Genomic DNA, 23881 nt, shown 5'->3' on the forward strand with positions numbered 1-23881 from the left:
TAACAGAACTTATAATAACCAGTGAGGGTATTTTTTAAAGGGCTTATTCTGAATTACATGAATATTGGACTTTATGGATATGCAAGACGTTGACAAGCATTAGAAATATTTTCAACAAAAAAAATCATTAAATCAACTCATGTAGCTTATTCGGAGGGGGGGGGGGGTCCTGAACCCAAGCACCTGTGATATCATCAAAGTTGTACATGTGGTAGATTTTACGAATAAATAGGTTGATGCCTTCCTGTCAAGCAGTTAATTATACTAATGCGAAGGGGAGATGTGAATAAACGTTTTTTTTTCCTCGAAATTTCTGACTCAGCCAAGTCATTTGAAAAGAAAAGACTACGTAAACCGTGGATCCATCATTTGCGTAATGACAAGTTGAGGTTCAAGAAATTTGTATGAAGAACGTTTACCGTCTGCCTTGTTTACGACTTGACCGAACGTCTTCTTTTCTCAATTCATTCTTGCGAAAGAACGGGCTCAAATCTATACGGCTCCAAATTTAACTGTTCGTGACTTGTCATGTTTACAGTGCTGCGGATGAAATAAACCGGAATAGACGGAGTACGGTACGGTACGGTCATAGATTAAACTTCAATGGCCACTCTCTTAGCGGCGGGTAATTTAAAATACATGATAGATTAATATTGATGTAATTGTTAATCAAGGATTTTTGTTGTTAAAGACCGTCAATTACGATATCTTTTAAGTAATATTTATTCATAACCCTAACCATAACCCTAACCCTGTACATTATGTATCAGTTGTGTAGTCATGACTCTATCGTGCTTAGAAAACTTCAACATTTCTGTATATTGCATCAGTTTATCATCAAACAACTGTTAAATTGAAGTATACGTATATATCATCAAAAGGTTTCCGTACATTTTACTCGTGTTAAAGTCAGCCGTTGATTGTAAAACTCAGCCTACTCGCAAACGTCCAGTAGTAGTAGTAGTTAAAAGCAGTACATATGACCATAAAACAGTGGTGAGAATTTTCGCTTCATGACAGGGAGGCATTGGGTTCGAGTCTCTCTTGTATTTTGCCTCAAACATAAAACGTAAACATAGCTAATGATTGTTCTTTCGCCAAACAGTTGGCATTTAGAAATGAAAGTCGTGGTGCTCCGCATAATATCACAAAAGACCTTGTTATGGTAAGGAATCTTCACTGCTACACCCCTAAGTGTCATAAATACCCTTAACATTCACAAGTCATGAAAACACTTAACATTCACATGTCATGAATACCCTTAACATTCACATGTCATGAATACCCATAACATTCACATGTCATGAATACCCATAACATTTACAAGTCATGAATACTCTTAACATTTAAAAGTCATGAATACCCTTAACATTCACAATTCATAATTACTCTTAACATTCACAACTTGGGGAAACAATGTACCGAGAGTAGCATTGTTTTGTTGATACGTTCCCATGGTTACTATTTGGTGAAATTATTTGTACTGTTGGTGCTGATAAGTTCCTCTAACTACCTATATTTGTACTGTTGGTGCTGATAAGTTCCTCTAACTACCTATATTTGTACTGTTGGTGCTGATAAGTTCCCATAACTACCTATATTTGTACTGTTGGTGCTGATAAGTTCCTCTAACTACCTATATTTGTACTGTTGGTGCTGATAAGTTCCTATAACTACTTATATTTGTACTGTTGGTGCTGATAAGTTCCCATAACTACCTATATTTGTACTGTTGGTGCTGATAAGTTCCTATAATTACCTATATTTGTAATGTTGGTGCTGATAAGTTCCTCTAACTACCTATATTTGTACTGTTGGTGCTGATAAGTTCCCATAACTACCTATATTTGTACTGTTGGTGCTGATAAGTTCCTATAACTACCTATATTTGTAATGTTGGTACTGATAAGTTCCTCTAACTACCTATATTTGTACTGTTGGTACTGATGATCACTGTTGGTAATAAGAAATGCTGTGGTTTGTACTGTGGGTTCTTATAAATATTGACAAGTGCTGAGGAAAGCACTATCGGTAATGAGAAGTGCTGATAAATGTTGTTGCTATTGATATCCTAGTTTGCTATGTTTTTTCTAAACTGGTCATATCCAGTCATCCCCTCATAAATGCAGAAAATCATGACATATTTGTGTAGCAATATTCCATTATCACCTGCATATGGTGTTTATATATCTCAACTGATTCGATATGCAAGAGCTTGTTCTGGATATAGTCAGTTTTTAAATCGAGGTAAGCTACTTACAAACAAGTTGATGGTACAGGGATTTCAACAGTCTCGATTGAAGTCAGCATTTCGCAAATTCTATGGTCGTTATAACGATCTAGTTCGTCAATACAACCTCGCATTGGGTCAAATGATGTTTGACGTGTTTCATACCGATTGTTAAGCCGTTCTTGGCACACTGATTTTGACTGCTGATAACTTCGTTTACCTGATCAGGATATGGTGCTCACGGTGGGTGTGACCGGTCAACAGGGGATGCTTACTCCTCCTAGGCACCTGATCCCACCTCTGGTGTGTCCAGGGGTCCGTGTTTGCCCAACTATCTATTTTGTATTGCTTGTAGGAGTTATGAGATTGATCACTGTTCGTTATCTTCACCTTGCATTGACATGTTTTCATTGGGGGGATGAACAAGTATATCCTTCCACAATGGAAACTAGCTATATGCTGATTTGTGTCATCTTGGATAGATTAAGGATATTATCATTATCATTATTATTGCTAAGTACCCGAGACTCATAAAGTAATATTTCATTGATAATGGGTTTGATTTGATTTTGAAATATTAAAAATATCTTTGGACGATTAACAATTAAGAAAAAAGTCATGCGCTATCCATCTCGTGATTCTTATAGATAACACAAAATCAGGAGAAGGACAAACACGGACCCCTATAAACACCAAAAGCGAGATCTGGGCCCATATTCACAAAATATCTTACGACTAAGATGAAAAATATAATTCTGTCTGATAATCAAATACCGATCCCAAGGTCACAAGTATGTATTGAACTTTTATAAACCATGGATGTACTTTACATATTAATTAAGAAAGGCTACAAGCAATGACAAATAAGGAAATTACCGTGTTTGTAAAATTTGATCTTAGTCGTAAGATATTTTGTGAATAGGTGCCCAGGTGCCTACGAGGATTTGATCGGTCACATCCGCCGAGAGCCCTATACTTTGATTAGGCAAAGGAGTAATCCGTAGCCAAAACCACCATGTAAAGAACCCCTTAACAATCACTGCATCATAACTCATGCCAAAAATTGTTAACAAGGCGTGTGTCATTTAACTCTAAAGATGTAACACGATATGCCAAAGTGATGCAAAGACATAAACTACATACAAACGACCAAAAGAGCGCGTGCTATTCTACGTCTGTGGTACCATAGTCAGTCGAATATGAAATATTTGTATAAATGTACTGCCTGGCGGTATGACAAAATATTACTTTACAGTTTCCTGTATCCAATGATGTCTGAGTGCAAAAGGATCAAATGTTTTGAAGATATTCTTATTCATATACATCAAAATGATTGGAAGCACGTTGACAACAAACCAATTCCTCTCCATATAAGCTCCATGCTTCTAAATGACTTGATCTTTATAGTTGTAATTAAAAGTTTCCTAATATCCAATGTGATTTTCAGAAACCTATAATACTTTGTCGATGAATATGAAATCATTGCACTATTGATTTCTGCTAATTTATTTTTACTTTATGAACGCGAAATCTTTAATTGCATCAGTATTGTCAATTCGTGAAAACTTCTTGTCACATGTAATTGCGTTTAGTTTTAAACATTTTAGAAAAAGGAATATAGAAAATAGCATATATTTGTCTAAATATTACTCATGTAAAACTTATACGGTACCGATTTTGATGCACCAGATGCGATTTCGACAAATAATGTCTCTTTGGTGATGCTCAACCTAACTGTTTGAAATCCGAAATAACAATGAAGTTTTAGAGCTATTATAGGGAAAAACAGTGTGCCAAAAAGGTGGAGTCAAATTCGTCTAAGGATAAGAACTATGCATGAGGGAGATAATCCTTAATTTTGAAATGAATTTCTAAAATTTGTAACAGCAATTAAACATACATCCGTATTTTCAAGCTAGTAACGAAGTACTTAGCTACTGGGCTGTAAATACCCTCGGGGACTAACAGTCCACCAGCAGAGGCCTCGACCCAGGGGTAATAATGTAAAACTTATACGGTACCACTTTTGATGCACCAGATGCGCATTTCGACAAATAACCATCTAAGATTTACGAATATACAATCATTTGGTTTTATCATTTTAAGATATCATGTTATAAAGGAACCAATAGCTAGAGCAGAGATGCATTCAATGGAGTGATATTGTAATCTGATTTCTGGTTAGCTATGGAAAGTGCTAAACTATATTTTAGGGGTTCATCTTAATTAAGAATTTCCTTGCTGTATCACATTTTCATCTGGTTCACTGATCCGTATTGGATTTTGTTACGATTAGTGGGGAAATTAATATATGCGCCAAAATTAGTTTAGGTACGTAAGAATGAACAAGTGAATATAATGAACATTAATCGATCAAATAAATGTTATGAAATATCTAAAATTAAGAGAAGGGCCAACACGGAGCCTTTCACATACCACAGGGGGGATCAGGTACCTAGGAGGGAGTAAATATCACCTGTCAACCGACCACACCCACCGTGAGCCCTTTATCTTGAGACTAGAAATATCAGCTTTGGTCAGATCATGAAAAATTGTCTTCAGACATATATACTAATCAGTGAGTTGTTCATTATGCTTTATTAGATTTAGAATTCCGAAATGGAATCGTTACATATATGTAACTAGGGTTGTTAATTTGGGGTACATGATGGTGAGAGCGATCGATATAAACATAGGGATGAACAGAGCTGACGTGCTTCATCAGACGATGGTAACTATGGTGGTCAGTATGATCCTTTTACAACTTCTTGTTCATTTTATTAGGTCACTTCAGTAATCTAATGAGACCTTTTGTAATAGGTCAGCGTCGCCCGTTCAGTGCACGTGTTAACAATTTAACATTATAAGATCTGTTTCATAACTACCATTCCAAATATTTTCATGCAAAATCATATGGAGCAGAAAGGCCTCTATCAAAATTGTAAATTCTGTAATCCTCGGGATAAAGGTTCTGACTCTGGGGCGGAACCAAATGTGGTATGAAAAGTGATGATTAAAAACAGTGATCAATCACATAAATAATACAAAATAGAGAGTTGTACAAACACGGACCCTTGATATACCAGATGTGGGATCAGGTGCCTAGATGGACTAAGCATCCGCTATCGACCGATCACACTCGCTGATAGACCCATATCTTGGTCAGGTAAACGGAGTTATCCGTAGCTGAAATCAGTGTTTTAAGAACGGCCTAACAATCTGTATGAAACATGCCAGACAGCATTTGACCCAATGATAGACTGTATTGGCAAACTATATCGTTATAACGACCATATAATCTCGGAAATGCTGCTTTTAAACTAGAAAATTGAAACTCCTGCACCAGGAACTTGTTTGTCAATAATCTGCTTCGATTTAAAAATTGATCATACGCAGAACAAGCTCGAATCAGTTGAGATATATACCCACCATATGAAGATATATAGTGTTTATGTGTAAAAAATCAAATAACATTTTCCCTAGTGCTATTGATACTAAATTGAAGCTATATAGATATTCAGAAAGAACAGATGGTCCTTTATCAAAATTGTAAAAATACCAAAGCCCCCGGTGAAGGGTTTTGGTATGATGGTGGGATATGTGATTAAATGCTTTAACAATTGAATATTTCTAAATTATTGATGTCTAACATTCCAATTCTTGTTAGATATAGTATGAAGGATCCTTAGGACATGGGTGACACAATTGGTAAATGTCATGACCCCTGTACTGCCTTGGCTTTAGTAATGGGACGCGAAATGCCAAAAAAGATTGGTTTTCCAAAAAACATCCTTCCTACAACCACAATATATAAGGGATACTAAATGCATAGTAATTTAAATCAGGAAGGTTTCTACCAAAGTTGTCATGATCCCCTTGGGTAGAAATTTATTCTGACTTCAGGCCCTCGTCAAACTTAGTATATATAGTGTATATGTTTAGAACATTTACGTAATATCTTCTTGATACTATTGACACTGAATTTCAAAGGTGAAAATAACGAACAGGGCCCGGTTTTTCGAAAGATGATTAACTTTAACACAGTGTTAACTCGGTGTTAACTTCTGTGTTAAAGTTAACCATGTGATTAACTGTTTTTCAAAATGCGAGTTTGCGTTAACACTGTGTTAACGTTGTGTTAACTTTAATCCACCTCCAGTACCTGTGTTGAGTCTTAACACAGTGGTTAAAAATGGCCGCCTACTTCATTTTCTGTCCGCCTCAGACCAAAAATCATGAAAATTTCAAAGGCTTAGACATTCTGAGGTGTGTATTGATGCTGAACTATGACGGTGTGTTGTTTATGTTGTCATAAATTGATATATTCGTCAAATCTCATAAAATTTACATAAGGGGAACAGCTAATGGAAAAAACTAGTACAGTTGGATGATGGTGTTACACTTTTCTGTCAGTGGCAATATCTTGCACGCATCTATAGATACTTTTGGCAGAAACTTTCAATAAGGGGGGAGGGGGTGTCAATAAAACTCGCATTATATTCACTTATATGAAATCCTGCAACAGGACCCATGCTTAAGATATACTTTTACCTAATTTTGGCTTCCAAATGTCAAAGTGTATGCAGGCCCTTAGTTCATGATGATAATCTCCATTGAAACACCAACTTTAAAAACACTATCGTCTGCACTGGCCTTGACCTTTTGAAAATCCCTTGTATCATTTACAACTGATTCAAATGAAGATTTGCAAGCATGAAACGTACATACATGTATTTTCTTTTTTAAGGCTATCTAATATGAACAGTATTCAATTCAGGCTAATACAGAATAGTTGTTAACACAAACTTGGGAAGAAGAGTTTTTCATTGTTGATATTCCAGATTAATCTCCCTTAGTAGAAATGGAGTGGTGGATCAAGTGTTATGTTTAAAATAAAAAGAATATTAAAATAAATAAATGCATAAAAAGAACATAGATATAAAATGCTTTAGATATGTATGTGAACAGACTATCATAAGGTAAATTTATTTCTCATTTTCTTCATGAATATCTTTAACTGTTTTGGGGAAAATAAGACTTTTAAAGAGTATTTAAAAAAAAGAAAGTTAGATATTCTTAGAAATTTAGAATTTTTTATAGGCTAGCATCGTCGTTAAACCCCTCCCATAAATTTTGTACAATTGTGAATCAAACAATATAGAAAACCATATGTTTTATTTCCTAGTCCAAAACATGTAGCACCTCACCCCCTTATTTCTGACAACATACGTTTACTGTTATTTTTACATGCAAAGTTTGACACCCCACTTCCCCGCTTTTTCATATCATAGCACCAGTGATTGGTAGTTGAAATGTAAGCTTGAACTGAACCCGTATATTTTACTGATAAAGGATGAAACCGACCCCCTCCCCCGATCACGCAACTTAGGATTTTAGGTTCGGATTGTACAGAACAACTCATTTTGGTGGGGGGGGGGGTATAAATTATTTTGTTTTGGCTAGTCAAGTACTTTCAGGCAATTGTGAAGTCAACTTGTTCGACTCCCTATAAACCCCCACTTTGATAAACTATGCATTTGAGCCTGCTTTCTACAACATAAGCACCGTTTTTCTCAACTAGGGTTCTAAAGGCCTAGTATATATCATTATATCCAATACCTCTATGATTATTCAAATTGAATAGACTAATAAATACATTTATACAAGTATAAGTGCATGACTCACAGTCACTGTCATGTATTTTGAAACAAAACAATACATGAACATTTCATCAGCTATCTCCCACAAACAAGACTTTTATTTACACCTGCATTCTTATTGTTTAAATAGGAAGTACATGTGCATTATGGGTAATCAAATGATTAGCAAGTGGTTAACTCGGTTGACACAGTGTTAACTAATCTGCGTTAAACTTAACCACTGTGTTAAAGTTAACCAGCTTTCGAAAAACCGGGCCCAGTTATCAATCTCATAACTCCTATAAGGAGTACAAAATTAAGAGTGCAATTAAATATATCTACGGAAGTAGTCAGTAGTCCTTTAACAAAATCGTAAATTTCATGATCCCAGGTGTAAGGTAGTTGGTTCCAGCGTGGGACCAAAAATAGAACATCTCCAAGACTTCTTCAACTCTACTGATATGGTATAAAACTAATGCATATTTAGAAAAAGCAGAAGATGATATACCAAACTTGTAAAATTGACTCTAAGACGGGTCCAAATTAGTCATATCTTGATAATGTTACATATAATATAGTATGCAAAGTCTTTCATCAGTATAGGTACTTTCGGGGGTCATTTAAGTTGAATAATACTTTTTGTTCATACCTTGTTTGAATCGTAGAAGTTTGCTTAGATAGAAAGAAAGGAATTTTTCTAGATTATATAGCCATTGGGGCTAATGGTACTTTGTAACTATTATTTAGACCTGTTTTCATCTTGTGTTACGCACATGGTTATTCTTATACAGGTTTCATACACTGGGAGCATACAAACGATTGTTGCTATAAATTATCAAACAGAGCGTCCTTGCTTTGTATGCAGTCACTTCTTTTTGTCTATTCAGTGATATTTTTAGTTTGTTCTCATTTAGCTCTCTTTATTTTCCTGAGCTCTTTAATGAAAAGGTGAAGATAACGAACAGTGATCAATCTCTTAGATCCTAAACATATGAGTAGGGCACATATGGACATACCAGAGGTCGGATCAGGTGTCCAGATGGTGTGAAAATTCCCTGTAGACCGATCACACACGCCGTGAGCCCACATCTTGTTCAGGTAAACAGAATAGTCCTTAGTCAAATTAATCATGTAAAGAACGGTCTAACAATTGATATAAAACACGTCGGTTGATTAATTTTGTATATTTTGTGAAATGTATGAGATTGATCACTGTTCGTTTTTTATTTCAAAATTGGGATTTAACTTTATTGGTATTGATAACTTCATGACCATTGAGAGTCATAGGATGGATTTCATAGCAACACGTTTTCTCTTCAAAAATGGGGAACTTGTTGACGGAAGAGTCAGCAAACCACTCGAGTCACACAATCGATATCGAATGGAAATAAAACGAATTACTGTTGTTAAACAACTATTTCCCCTGACCAAGAACATATGAGCACATTTTAATTAAGTTGGGAACTCTTCTTGATATCTTAAGGTAGCTTCATCCTCATGTCACTTATCGATATTAATGGTTAAAAGTGGAAAAACTTTATTAATTTCCACTCAATATAGTTTAATTAATAACCAAAGAAAATGTATACATTGCCACCTTTTGAAAGATGTCATACATACAAAAACAGAAGTATTCATCATCATCGGAAAATCAAACATTTTCGTTAAACAGAATAATAAAAATAGATAAAAACTTGTTGAAATGACAAAATTTAACTATCAACAGTTTAAAAAACTGCTAATTCATAAATATGTTTAGATTAATTGTGGATATTAGGGAAACCAATGTACATAATGTATAATAGACATCCAGTAGAGGAAATTCCAGCATAGGAGTTATTGCCCTTGACAACATTTTTTAAATCATAAATAATTGATTATCTATGAAACCTATAAACTTTTTCAGTATTAATAGTTTACCAGATTTTTTTATTATATCCAGTGAATAAAATTTCTAAGAAAAATATATATATCTATCATGCGCAAAGTTGAAATTATTAAGATTTTTGCAAAAACCTATGACATCACATGAGGATCGATCAACCTTAAAAAGAACACTTTCGAAAATGATTGTTAATTAATTCTTCTATTAAACATGAAAAAGAAAACTCAATCCGTACAGTTTTTACCCTCAAAGCTTCGCTGTTTTGGGTGTGTGACCGGTCGACAGGGGACGCTTACTCCTCCTAGGCACCTGATCTTTTCATTGGTGTGTCCAGGGGTCTGTGTTTGCCCAATTATCTATTTTGTATTGCTTATGAGAGGGTTAGGGTTAACCCTGTTCGTTATCTTCACCTTTCTTAATGTTTCATATGATGAGGTACAGACCGAAAACGGTCACTTTTCAAACAAGATAACTTCAACAAAAGTAAGAGAGTGTATTGAATATATGGCTCATGATGTTTTTGTTTTCTTTTTGAACAAGAAACGCGACATAAATGAAGACACACTGAATATAGCAGGATAGAAAACATTAAAGGGCACTAAACAAAATAAGAGTGTCAATTCAAAAGTGCACATCAGAAATATGTCAAATGAAGAGAATTTCATTATAATGGTCAATATTAGAATAATGGCATATAAGTGATATTAAAGATCTTAGTCTTAAATGAACTTGGAACTAGAAAATACACTATTGTAATTATCTTCCTCATGCAAGGTTAAAAGAACAAATAAATCTAAATTCGTTATTATATGTTGGTAGATGGTTAATATATAGTGCTACATGTATGTACAGTACATTATGTGCTTATGTTCGAAATAGAAAAGAAATCTAGTAAGCAGAAGTATAGAAAGAAGAAACATAATTATGCAAAAGAATGATTTATTCTAACAAGACCACATTTTATGACAATTATTTGATATGTAGGATTTGATATGCTGCTTTCTAACGAAATGAAATCAACATCCAATTCCAAATGTTGTAAATTAATATTTTACTGTGATATATAAAATCGTTTAATAAAACAATGCATTTTGTAAATTATTTTCTTCCTCTAGACTAGATGTATTAATATCATATTTCAAACCATTGATAACGTACAATCCGAAAGCAAATATAAATGCAAAAAATATTTGCATAGAGGATTGAAATGCTACTTACATTTTTTTCAGCACCTCATTTTCGTAATCTTTCTGTATCATCCTTTTTTGAAAATGAAAATAAAAACAGGAAATTATCGATGATTTGTTGCTCATCATTCGATGGCAATGCACCCTCTGTTGACAAACGATCATTTGGAGATCCTTTATATAGGAGTCGGGTTCTCGCTACGCAGATTCTCTAAAACAAATTATTGAATGTGAATCCAAATTGTACATCGTTAACTATGAATCCGAGAGTTTTATGTTCGACATCAATAATCTATAGTCAGAACAATGGTATAACGGTGTTATTGTTCCTGCTTTAAAGGACATATCGCATACTTTCATATTACACAAACCGTATGCAATTTATCTTTCTTATGCTGATAGAAATTAATTCTAATAATTGGTTCGCCGAAATATTTCGATAATTAGTAACATTAAGAATTTAAATGTACGTCTCGATTGTAAAATGATATCTCGTTTATTAGTCACTAGATAGTCTCGTGACGTTACATTCTACCCTCTTTGATTTGTTTATTGTGAAAATAATGTAAGATATCTTTTAAACAACTTTTCTTTACCATCAAAAGTGAAGATAATAAACAGTGATCGCATTTATTTCCATGTTGACAAATTCTACAAGTCTTAACGTTCAAACTGTATGTGTTTAGTCACTAGTACATGCAAATAATGATGAAAATACCCAAGAATATAGTGCAGAAACCTCCGTGTGACTCGGCAACTACTAGTAAATGTTTTAGAGGATCGCTATTTAAACACTATTTGATAAGGTTGTTCCTTTCAGCATCTGTATTTTGTGTTGTGTTTATGAAAAATTGTGCAATCAATATTTATCAATCATGACACATGTACTATCGCTGACAACCAGGCCTACTGTCATGGATGCGTTTCGAAAAATAAAATAAAATTTAAAGTAGAAATCGCCATATTTTGTTTTAATGCAAGCAGCATTCTTTTCCTTTTTAGAAAAGTGGTATACACATCTTTAGCAAGCACGATGTTGTACTGCACATGGTATTTTGAATTCATCATAATAATTCAATTCATAAGAAGAATTACAATATTCTATTATATATAAATGTAAGTTCAACTATTTTCGGTCTTTTAAAGTTTTGTAAAGGAATTGGCAGCACAAGTAGATGACAATGACGTTACAAGGTCATATTTCTATCAACAATTTGCGAGTGTGTATTTTTTTTAAATGATGACAAGAACAAAATACAAATATTGGAGCTTTGTTTAGCTTCTACATAGTCAATCCTTCGCAGTTAAGCTCTGTATTTGTTCAACTGCTATTTGGAAAAGTGCATAAAACAAAAGCGATTGGTTTTTTTGGAGGGGGGTCCTTGCGCTGACACAAAATTACCCGACTTTTTTCGGTCTACCACCCTTCTTTTGACAAGTAATACACACGTAAGCGGCTCAAAAAACCTAGTGTATAAGCCGTTGACGTGATGAGTGGCTCAGGGACTCATATGACGTCATACATAACGGTGCATAAAATACAGATATTGAATATGCAAAAATCACAAGATTTTTTTAATTTTGTCGCTTTTAAGCTTACAAACTATGCCAAATAGTAAATTTAAAACACTTTTTATGTCTTTTCGGCCAAAAATAGAGTAACAGTGTAGCCTTCAAATACCGAGACGCTGATTACCAGTGGCAATCGTGAGTGTGTCTTTCTACGAATTAATTAAATTTAATCGAAATTGCCATTTTAATTGATCACATCAAATCCAGCCTTAGCCAAATAGAAATTGTTAATCCACAATCAAAATCATAATCATTTTGGCTTTGGTTATAGAACAAAAACAGTTAAATTGATTGGATTATGTTGAGGACGTGCCCTACGACACTTACATGTATATGGACATCATATTTACATGACGCTGTTGAACCACTTACCAAATGAAAATTGAAAACATAAATCAAATAAAGCATATAATAAAGAGAAAATAAAAACTAGAATCTACAGCGGAGTACCTGAAGAAAAACCATAAAGTTAATCAGCTATTTCGTTACAAAAATAAATAGTAAGAGGTAATAAATTCCCTTTATCTGTCTTAAGTCCAGCACACTAAGAGACATCTCAATTATCTATCAAAATTGTGATTGAATAATTATGTGCAACTACCTTAATGTGATTTAATTAGATAATAATGAGAACTTTGGATATCTTTGATTACGTTTATAATTCTCTCTTGTATGCCCGCAGTTAATCACGGTTGCCTTCAAGCGGCTGATAATGAATTGTTTGTATATGAAATGCGGATATCGGTACTGCATCTTATATTACTGAACATAATATTTCTTCATCGGGTGGCAATTATGACGGTAAGCTTCTCTTGAAATTGTATCATTAATGGACGATAGGGTAGTTCGTTAATTATGGTTAATTTTGAAAATTCAGCAATTTGACCACCAATGCAATTTTATATGATTAGTGGAAGATGCATCATTAATGTTAACTATATATACTATGTGTGATTAGTTTAATTACGATATATTTTCTTTAAAGGGAAAGGCAACCCTAACCACACTGTTCCTTTAATGAATAAGATAGTACTTACTGATATCGTAAATGACAGTCTTTAACAACAAGTTTAAAAGCAAACTAGTGCTTGCTTTTAAGGTTCTTAATAACATGACACCAGAATATATGAACGTTTTTAATTTTGTCAGCCAAGTTAGTTCCTGAACAACAAGAAGTAGCGATAGTGGCATTTTATATTTACCAAAAGTTCGAACTGAATATTATAAACGGTCTTTTAAGGTATCCTCCACAATTTTATGGAATCAGTTGCCCAAATCTGTCAGAAGCTGTGGTTCTATTACATCTTTTAAATCAGCATATTTGCAGCATTATTTCTCAAATAAGTGATATATAGATATGATGTGTATGTATGTGTGTGTATGTGTGTATATGTATGTGTATGTGTGTGTATGTGTGTGTATGTATGTGTGTATGTGTATGTATGTGTGTGTATATATATATATATATATATATATATATATATATGTGTGTGTGTGTGTGTGTGTGTGTGTGTGTGTGTGTGTTTATTTCCCCCCCAGTGATATCGTGTGTGTATTTTATGTATATATTTTATATTGTGTTATCTATTTTTCTATTCTCTCATTTATCTGTCTGTGAATGTTTTATACAGGACGACAATGTAAACTAGTCATTTGTACTAATTGTGCTATCCTGTCTAAATAAAAGAATTTATTATTATTATTATTATACAACAATCCTTGCTTAACGATTAGATCAATATTGATCTACCATATATTTCAAATTAGCCGCAGCTAAGAGAGCGGCCATTGAAGTATGCCACACAGTCGGTTCCGGTTTATTTCATCAGCAGCTTTGTAAACTTGACAAGTCACGAACAGATAAGTTTGGAGCCGTATAGATTTGAGCCCGTTATTTCGCAAGAAGAAATTGAGAAAAGACATTCACTCGGGTCGCAGACCAGGCAACTATCTCGAACCTCGACTTGTCGTTACCCAAATGATGGATCCACAGTTTACATAGTCTTTTCTTTTCAAATGACTTGGTTGGGTCAGGAATTGCAAAAAAAAAATAACGTCTTCCCTTCGCATTAGTGCAGTTAACATCTTGAAAGGAAGGCATCAACCTATTAATTCGTAAAATCTACCACATGCACATCTTTGTTGATCTTAGAAACTTATCAAAACCGGAACAGACGGTGTGACGTCAAAATTGTTGATTTCTGTGGTCTTGAATACAAAAGAGTACCAGATCATGGCAGATTCTAAAGATGGCAGGGATTTTAATTTCTAGCGTTTTCAAATTAGTACTGAAGTTGATGAAAGGTGAAGATAACGAACAGGGATCAATATCATAACTCCTAGAAACATTACAAAATAGGCAGTTGGGCAAGCACGGACCCCTGGACACACCAGAGGTGGGATCATGTGCCTACGGGGAGTAAGCGTCCCCTGTCGATCGGTCACACTCGCCGTGAGCCCTATATCCTGATCAGGTAAACGGAGTTATCCGTAGTCAAAATCAATGTGCCATGCAAGAACGACCTAATAATCGGTATGAAACACCTCAAACTTGGTATTGCACCCCATGATAGGTTGTATTGACGAACTAGATCGTTTTAACGACCATAGAATTTGCGAAATGCAGATTTTAATTGACTTATCTAGGCTGTTTAGCAACAGAATAGAATGACAATTTTTTTTTATCGTGAAAGGTGAAGATAACGAACAGTGATCAATGTCATAACTCGTACAAGCAATACAAAATAAATAGTTGGGCAAACAGGGACCCCTGGACACACCAGAGGTGGGATCAGGTTCCTAGGAGGAGTAAGCATCCCCTGTCATATAATTAATCCTATCATTTATCCTGAATTTTTGGGGGATGCCTTCCCTTTAAGCGCTGGATTACAGAATTATCTAATATTCCCTGTATCGCGTATGTAGTGTCCCTGGGTATCGCATAATAAGGCGGTAAAGTTTGTGTTGAGTTTGGAAATCCAGTATAGGTATAGAAATTTATATTCATTTCGTAAATGTGTTTAGAACTGAAGCATGATTTTAAAGAATTTCATCTCTCGAAAAGGAACTTGGAGTGTACGTAGGATTACCAAATATGACATTCAATGACGTCCAAATGGTCGATCCGTGGTTCATATAGATTTAACGAATTCATCCATCCATATAGCCAGGGTCTTGTCTCTCGTAACCTCTCTTGGTGATCATTTACATGTATTTACGATTCCTACTGTCAGATGGAAAGAACAATTACAAGTCAAAGACTGGATCTTGTAAATAATATCGCCGTATCGAAGTCCTGTGTTGAAGAAGGAATTGATTGGCGACAAATTTTCAATAACTTTAATGCGAATCTAAGTGGTATATTAGGAAAATATTCCATAGACAGGTCTCATATTAACAAATATAAATGATAAGCCACAGTTCAGTCACAAGTGTAAAGTTCTGTACGCTAATCGATACTTATTTCCTTCGGGAGAATGTGACAATATTTGTATTTGCTTTGGGAATCTATGACAAAAAAAAGGTATTTGCTTTGGAAGGTTAAATATAGTTGAGCTATAATAAATCATCCACACAAAATTCGAATAAGAAACTTAAAAAAAACAGTACAGAAGAAAACAAGGGAATGTGGTTCGACAAATGAACAAGTAAAAACGGATATAACACAAAATATTTCTTAAACATTGCAACAAAACATTGCAACTAACTAAGCATTTTTCATAAATGTTGCTTTATAGTTTTCTTTCATAGGTACATGATTTTGTAAATTGCACCAAATTGATAACTAGTCGTTTTGAATATCGACTATCATAAGTGTAAATCCCACTTATACATGTACTTCAAGGTATAGTTTTGTGTGTAGAAACCGCCGTTTCTATACAAACAATTTTCAAGGGAGTGACATATAAGTTTAAAGTTCAAAGTTCAAATTCAGCATTTCGCAAATTCTATAGTCGTTATAACGATCTAGTTTGCCAATACAACCTGTCGTTTGGTCTACTGTTGTATGATGCGTTTCATACCTATTATTTAAGTATTCTTGGCACATTGATTTCGACTACAGATAACTCCATCTACCATATCCAGATATAGGCTCGCAGTGGGTGTGACCAGTTGACAGTAGATGCTTACTCCTCCTAGGCACCAGCTCCCTTCCCTGGTGTATCCAGGGCTGCGCTTTTACCCAATTCTCTATTCTGTATTGCGTATAGGAGTTATGAGATTAATCACTGTTCGTTATCTTCACATTTGATACTGGTATCCAGCTATCAGCTTTTGTTTCTTTGAAAGCAGTTGGTATCTGAGAGTTATGAAATGCTGTTTGAAATGATCATCGGCCGTTGGGAATCTGCTTGTAAACACCTAAAATATCTCATAGTATGTATTTGTTAGTCTACATTCTCGTCAAAAAATATGCGAGCAAGATTTATAACGAGCTTTAAGAAAAGACATGTTAATTAAAGCTGTAATTGATAGTCGGAAATCTTTGTAGAAGTTTTATCAACATGCATATAAAATCGAACTCTACGACTGCACAATCTGCAGCTGCTGCGGCCCATTATGATGAGTTTATGCACAATAATACTGTCTTACGATAATCACCAATTTGTATAATATTAGTCAACAAAGTGCCCTAGCATTATGTTGAGGAAAAAATGTTGAATGTGAAAGAATTCTTCTTTCCAGTAAACACCTGAAGGATACCAAATACGGTACAAGAACAGTTCCCAAAGGAAATCAAAGAAAGACGAAATGCTTTAATTCCTCTTTGGAAACGCGCACGATCAGAACATAAAAAAGCAGTACTCATAACTAACAAGTTGTTTGTTGATGGTCCCAGGGTGTATCCTCCAGGAGCGGATCCAGATAACGAGCCGGTAGCAAATGACAGGACGGAGAGTTGTGTTTCCATTATCTCTTGGAACGTATGTCGCGGTCTGCGTTAGAAAATAAATGACACTGAATTTGTCGCACTTGTAAATAAATATGATTTAATTTGTCTATATAAATGCTTGGTAAAAGCTGATGATACTTTTGATCTACCAGGTTATAGTACATTATTTTTTTTCCGTCCTACTAGTAGGGCGAATGCATCGTTATCTTGTAAAACATTAACGCATTTAATCATGTAACAAGTAAAATAACGCTTCTAAAACATTAACGCATTCAATTGTATAACAAGTAACTCTCTATGGCTCAACGTTTGAACTGGTTTTTCCCATATAACTGAGCATTTACTCTTTATCGCACAAACTATCGATCTCTTGGTCCCTTTATACCTTGTTCAGCACGTTTTACTCTTTGAAATTCGCAGTGTCCTTTGTGTGTACAAGCTTTCAATCAAACGGGGTAATTAATTCCTTGTGGACTATATCTGAAAAAACTACACGGGCTGTCCGCACTATTAATTGGGTGTTTATACACCAGATCACGATAGGTATTAATTGGGCAATCAAGATCATTAATTCTAGTAAGGTATAAATGATCAAACATGGATATCAATTTCAAGATTATGATTTGGGATGTGAGAATAAGATAATAATTTCTAGAATTCAATTAAAAAACGTAAAATTTCAGCAATCATAATTCACGAACCCAACCGGATTTTGTCAGTACCGTTCAACACCTTCTTACACAGGAACTTAATGATCGATCTGATCAAGGAGTGGGTCTAACTAGGCGGATAACGAGATTTGGGGTTTTATTAGGATAACAAGATTTGGGATTTTATTAGAAGGATAACGAGATTTGGGATTTTATTAGAAGGATAACGAGATTTGGGATTTTATTAGAAGGATAACGAGATTTGGGATTTTATTGGAAGGATAACAAGATTTGGGATTTTGTGAGAGAGATAAAGAGATTTGGAATTTTATAAGAGGGATAACGAGATTGGGGATTTTATCACAGGGATATCAAGATTCGGGATTTTGTCACAGGGATATCAAGATTCGGAATTTTATTAGAGGGATAAAAAATTTTGAATTTTATTAGAAGGATAACGAGACTGGGGATTTTTTCATAGGGATATCGAGATTGGAGTTTTTATTAGAGGGATAATAAGATTGGGGATTTTCGGAGAAGAGAGCAAAAGCAAGAAATCTCCCAATTTCCTTTGAAAGTCATAGAAACTTATAATATAAAAGATCATACCGCGATAAGTACAGTGATCATGTAGGAAGTTCAAGTGAATAAAGAGCAATTAATCAAATACATAATAAACCGAATGAAAACAGATAAATGAAAAAAAGAATGTAATGGAAACTAAAAATGGTACACACACATGTATATCTATATATCTATCTATCTATAAAGTATCTGTTTTGGAAGTAAAATCTAGAAAAAAACCTCTAAACACTTTGTAGAAATATTTCGACCGTGTTACCGGTCTTCTTCAGTCGTGCTTATCTCTCATAGCAACGTAACGCACGACTACATACACGAAAGTACTATGACGTCACAGTAAGTATTATCAACGTCAAAGTTGATATTGCGCCAAAAACTTTTGAGAAAGGTAAGAGTCTAATAATAAAATGAACAATACTCACCTAACCTCGTGGACACATCCTAAAATATGACTATACTATGAGAGATAAACACGACTGAAGAAGACATTAGACATAGTAGTAGCGATATCTCATTTGAAAAAGAACTATGATATCTTGATATGCAAATTCTATAAAATTGGTGAAAAAAATTGACAAAACCTGCAATGCGTGGAACATTTTATTCAATTGAAACAGCCTTATGATATATAATCTCTCTCTCTCTCTCTCTCTCTCTCTCTCTCTCTCTCTCTCTCTCTCTCTCTCTCTCTCCATACATACATACATACATACATACATACATATATATATATATATATATATATATATATATAGAGAGAGAGAGAGAGAGAGAGAGAGAGAGAGAGAGAGAGAGAGAGAGAGAGAGAGAGAGAGAGAGGGATAATAATTACTTTTCGCAATGATCGGTAAGAGTGTAGGTAAAAAAATAAAAAAGATACACGAAGACGTTTAGTGAAGCTTTACTAAATGTCTTTGTGTATCTTTTTTTTAATTTGTTACGTATATGTATATATATATATATATATATATATATATATATATATATATATATATATATATATATTAAGCAGTTCGGTTGTAGTTTCTTCACACTTTATTGTCAAATATTGGTGAGAAGTTTGATGTTCCGAAAAGCACCATGACATTATCCATTATCATATGTATCTCTTCTAAACCCTTTACACATGTCTAGTTTGCAGAACTCCGCACTGTTTTCAATAGTTTTCCAAATAAATACGGGACAAAAGTTTTCTACAGAACCCTTTCCCCAAAGAAATCCTGTATATAATTGATATTGGGGAGAAACAAATTTGTAGAAAAAATAGTAAAGCATGTAGATTTTCTGGCGTTTCAATAATTTCTAAGGCAAAAAAGTTGGCCACCTAGCAGGACATGAAATACAAATATGTTAGCTAGGTCTGACACTTCTGTGATACAAGAAACATTAGGTATGGGTATAGCTATTCATTGTCCTCTACAACATGTCAAATATTATGAAAAGTATTAAAGGGAAACTTGTCCATGTGTCATATCAAGAGATAATGAGTTATAACCAAGAAAATAAACACAAACAATTCTTTATGCCCACTTAGTTTTATCAAATTGATTACAACTACTTTGACCTCTACCAAATTCTGGGATTCATGCAGAGAGTAAAAAATCTTACTGAGATATTTTATCAAACTGAGAGTATTGAGCGAAAAGATTTGAACACACTGTGGTTGCCCTGTTTCTTATCAAGTCTCACAAATGAAGTTTGGAGACTTGCTGTTTTGCACAGTTATAATTATTTTCCCGCTTCTTCGTTACGTTCTTCTTTCTCACGCTTAAAATATCCACAGCCGTTCTCTGTAAATCGTTGATAAAAGTATTACACTGTAGATACTGAAGGGTACCATGGTTAAAGTGTCTAGCTGTGCAGATATGTCTGTATTTGTGTTGAATTGGGTTAGAGTACATTTTGGGGATCAAATGGGGTAGAGTCTAATATAGAAGTCTATGGGGAAAATTGTATCCAAAATTCAAGAAATATAACTTGACACATGTGATAGAATCATCAGAATATGATAGGACCTACAAACTAGTATCAAGGTCAAGTGATTCCATTGAAATTGACCACTGGTTAACGGAAATTGATAAAGACATGGGATAGTCAGAAAAGATAGAAATATACAAATTATTATCAAGGTGAAATGACTCATGTGACCTTTACCTTTTAGTGATAGAAAGTCGTATTATTTTAGAAGCGGAACCGATAGAGATTTGGAATTTAAAAAAATGATAAAAGGATGGTGTGACTTACAAACAAGGTGACGTGACTCCATAACTATGAATATAAACATTAATATAACTTCTGAAAACAGGTCTGAGAGGGACCTGGCATCATCATAAATGATGAGATGATGATAGAACCTACAAAGTAGTATCAAGGTCAAGTGACTGCAGTGACCTTGATATTTGACTTCGATCATAAAACCTTGTAAAACTTGGGAACTGGGACTGATAGACACATGGGGTCATCAGAAATGATGTGAGAAAGCTGGGACCTAAAAACTAGGATCAAAGGCAAGTGAAACCAGCTTTACTAAAGGAAACAAATGGATCTTTTTAAATTTCAAAGGTGTTTGCAATGTAATAGGGAATACATTAATACACAGACTTTGTTAAGATTTTCAAGCTTTTTTCTTTGACCGTTAAATTAATCAATTTCGAAACCCTTCCCTTATGAAGTTCAGGAATATCACACAGAGTTTCAAGTTACTGAAGAAAAGAATGAATTATTTCATGCGGAGAACTTTCCAAAACCGAAATAAAAGAAGACCAATGTCAATCGTAATACTGATCCCTATGTTACTGCTGGCATGATGGTAATTTATGAAACATTTTATACTATAATTGTGATCTCTGACAGAGGAAAACAAGTACAATAGACAATGAAAAGAAATACATAAAAGATCAAATATTTCATACAAAAAATGATCATCGTGATTAATATTTTCAGCTTCATCAGGGCACATAACTATTTGAGTATTAATATCTGATCATATCATCAGCAAGCACTTGTGCTGATGAGCCATGCTAAGAGTTCTTTTTCCTGTGACATAAAAAAAGTATAATTCAAAGCTTTTGATTATCTTAACTCCTTCTCTACTGAATCAACGCGTAAAAATACGAAAAAAGAACAGTGACCAATCTCACAACTCCTATAAGCAGCTCAAAATAGATAGTTGGGCAAGCACGGACCACTGGATACACCAGAGGTGGGATCAGGTGACTGGAGGAGCAAGACATTTGTTTTCTCTTTCAGAAAACCCCATGACCGCGATCCGGATCACGAAAAAAAAGTGTATACAATATGCAGACTGGTCATTTTGTTTTCTTTGCTTGGCAGAAAGAATTATTTCTTTTCCGACCAAATATTACATAACGTTTATATCTGAATCTGAAGTATTTTATTTATTTTTTTAATTCACTCTACCGATGTAACATTCTCATGAAGTGTTTTATAAAGTTACTAGTAGGTGGTGTAACTGCCATTTACCAATAATGGTTTTATACTTAAAAAGCAGAGAATACCTGGCTGATTATTTCATGCATACAGTGTATGTGTATATTGTTTTAGTGTATCAAGAAGTATTCAATTACCAATAAAGGACAATACAAATAGTTTTCACTACTTTATTGTGCGACGGGCGTCGATCGCTTTCAGCAACGTTTGGTCGCCGATTTTAAGGAAACCGCACAGCATGTCTTAATTTCATGTTATCGTAATATAAAAACTACCGGGAATTAGAACTTGAATAGGGGCCCATCAAAAAGAAACAATCCTGTACTTTTACAGACTGTATTAACTTTTCCCTATTTCCATATATGAATATTGGTAAAACGCCGATCTGTTTAAACATTGATAAATAATATCGTAAGAAACAGCACATGTGCAGAAAATAGCCATTTTCTTATAACTTTTCCAGGCATTAAAATAATTTTTATATGTTCTGAAAGCAGGGGATATATGCTTTTCAAAAATATAAAAAAAAAAATAGTGCATTCATACGGGAAATTAAAAAAGTCGTATCGATGGGGGAAATGGCCTTGCAACTAAGCGTTGCGTCATATTTAGACAAAGCCATCTTTCACTTAAATGCCTTTATTAACTTAACGGCTTTATTTACTTGACTGATATTTACATAGTTAAAATATAGAGACAAAAATATGATATATAGATCATATATCTTATGACCATAGTTTCAAATACTTGCCCTGTGTTTACTCGCACCGGTCAAACTGACCGATACGGTTGAGAAGAGGTTAAAGTGATTGTCTCCTAGAGGACAATATTCGTATCATTATATTCACAGTGTATTTCTGCTAAAAATGAAGTATCCGAAACATTCATGAAAGACAAAGTCAAAAGACACAGTCATATAATCAGTGTTACGTCATATTTCTATTGAAATGATAAACATCGACAAACATTGAACGTGTAGAAAAATCTAGGTCATATGCGTCAATCAGGTACAAGTATTGCATTAGATACTATATGGTCATCGTACTGTTTCTTGCACGCGCTTTCGGGTAGATCTACGGTGGCTGTGTGGAGATTATTTGAGTCTCGTGCTATTATGCACCATCTCCGTGCGCAAGTCTCCCACGGAAATTGTGTAGGGCCTGCTTGTCTCCTGTGTAAAGGTTGTACGATTTGTTTACTTCCAATGTCCTCCAAATATCGTGCGTTAGTTGTTTCATCAGCGAACGTCTTCAGCAAAATGATAGTACGGGGATAGTGGAATGCATTCTTCGACATATCTAAGAGGTACAGGATTAATTGCATTAAGCTCCAGTCACAGTTGATGTACTTCCACTATATTGGGTGTTAACGGTAAAATGTGTCAAGGAATTTACGGGTCTCGCGTGGTCTTCTCGAAAAAAATCTAAGCATGCGTACAGCAAGTACTTGGGAAGAAATCAGATGGTCCAGTAATTAGCTATAAGTTTGTTTTAGAGTGTGGAGCACGACGGATGCATTGGCATCGTACGGATGAAATCGACATTACAAAGTAAGTTTTCATATTGAAACGTCTTCATGTTTAAAAGTCGTAAACAGCCCCTGCACGTGCAGCATGCCATTTGAAATTAGATCTCGCAGAACGAAAAGGTAACCAAAAGAAAAAGGAAAAAAAATAGCAGGAGGAAGGACAGAGAAAAAGAGACTAAACTGTGAAACCCAAAGAGTTTCGTAGCAACAAGTCTGAGATTTTGTACGTGAGTGTATCCTAAAGATAGAAAAAGAGAAATGTGGC

Source organism: Ostrea edulis, chromosome 1 (genome assembly GCF_947568905.1).
Source record: "Ostrea edulis chromosome 1, xbOstEdul1.1, whole genome shotgun sequence".
Lineage (NCBI taxonomy): Eukaryota > Metazoa > Mollusca > Bivalvia > Ostreida > Ostreidae > Ostrea > Ostrea edulis.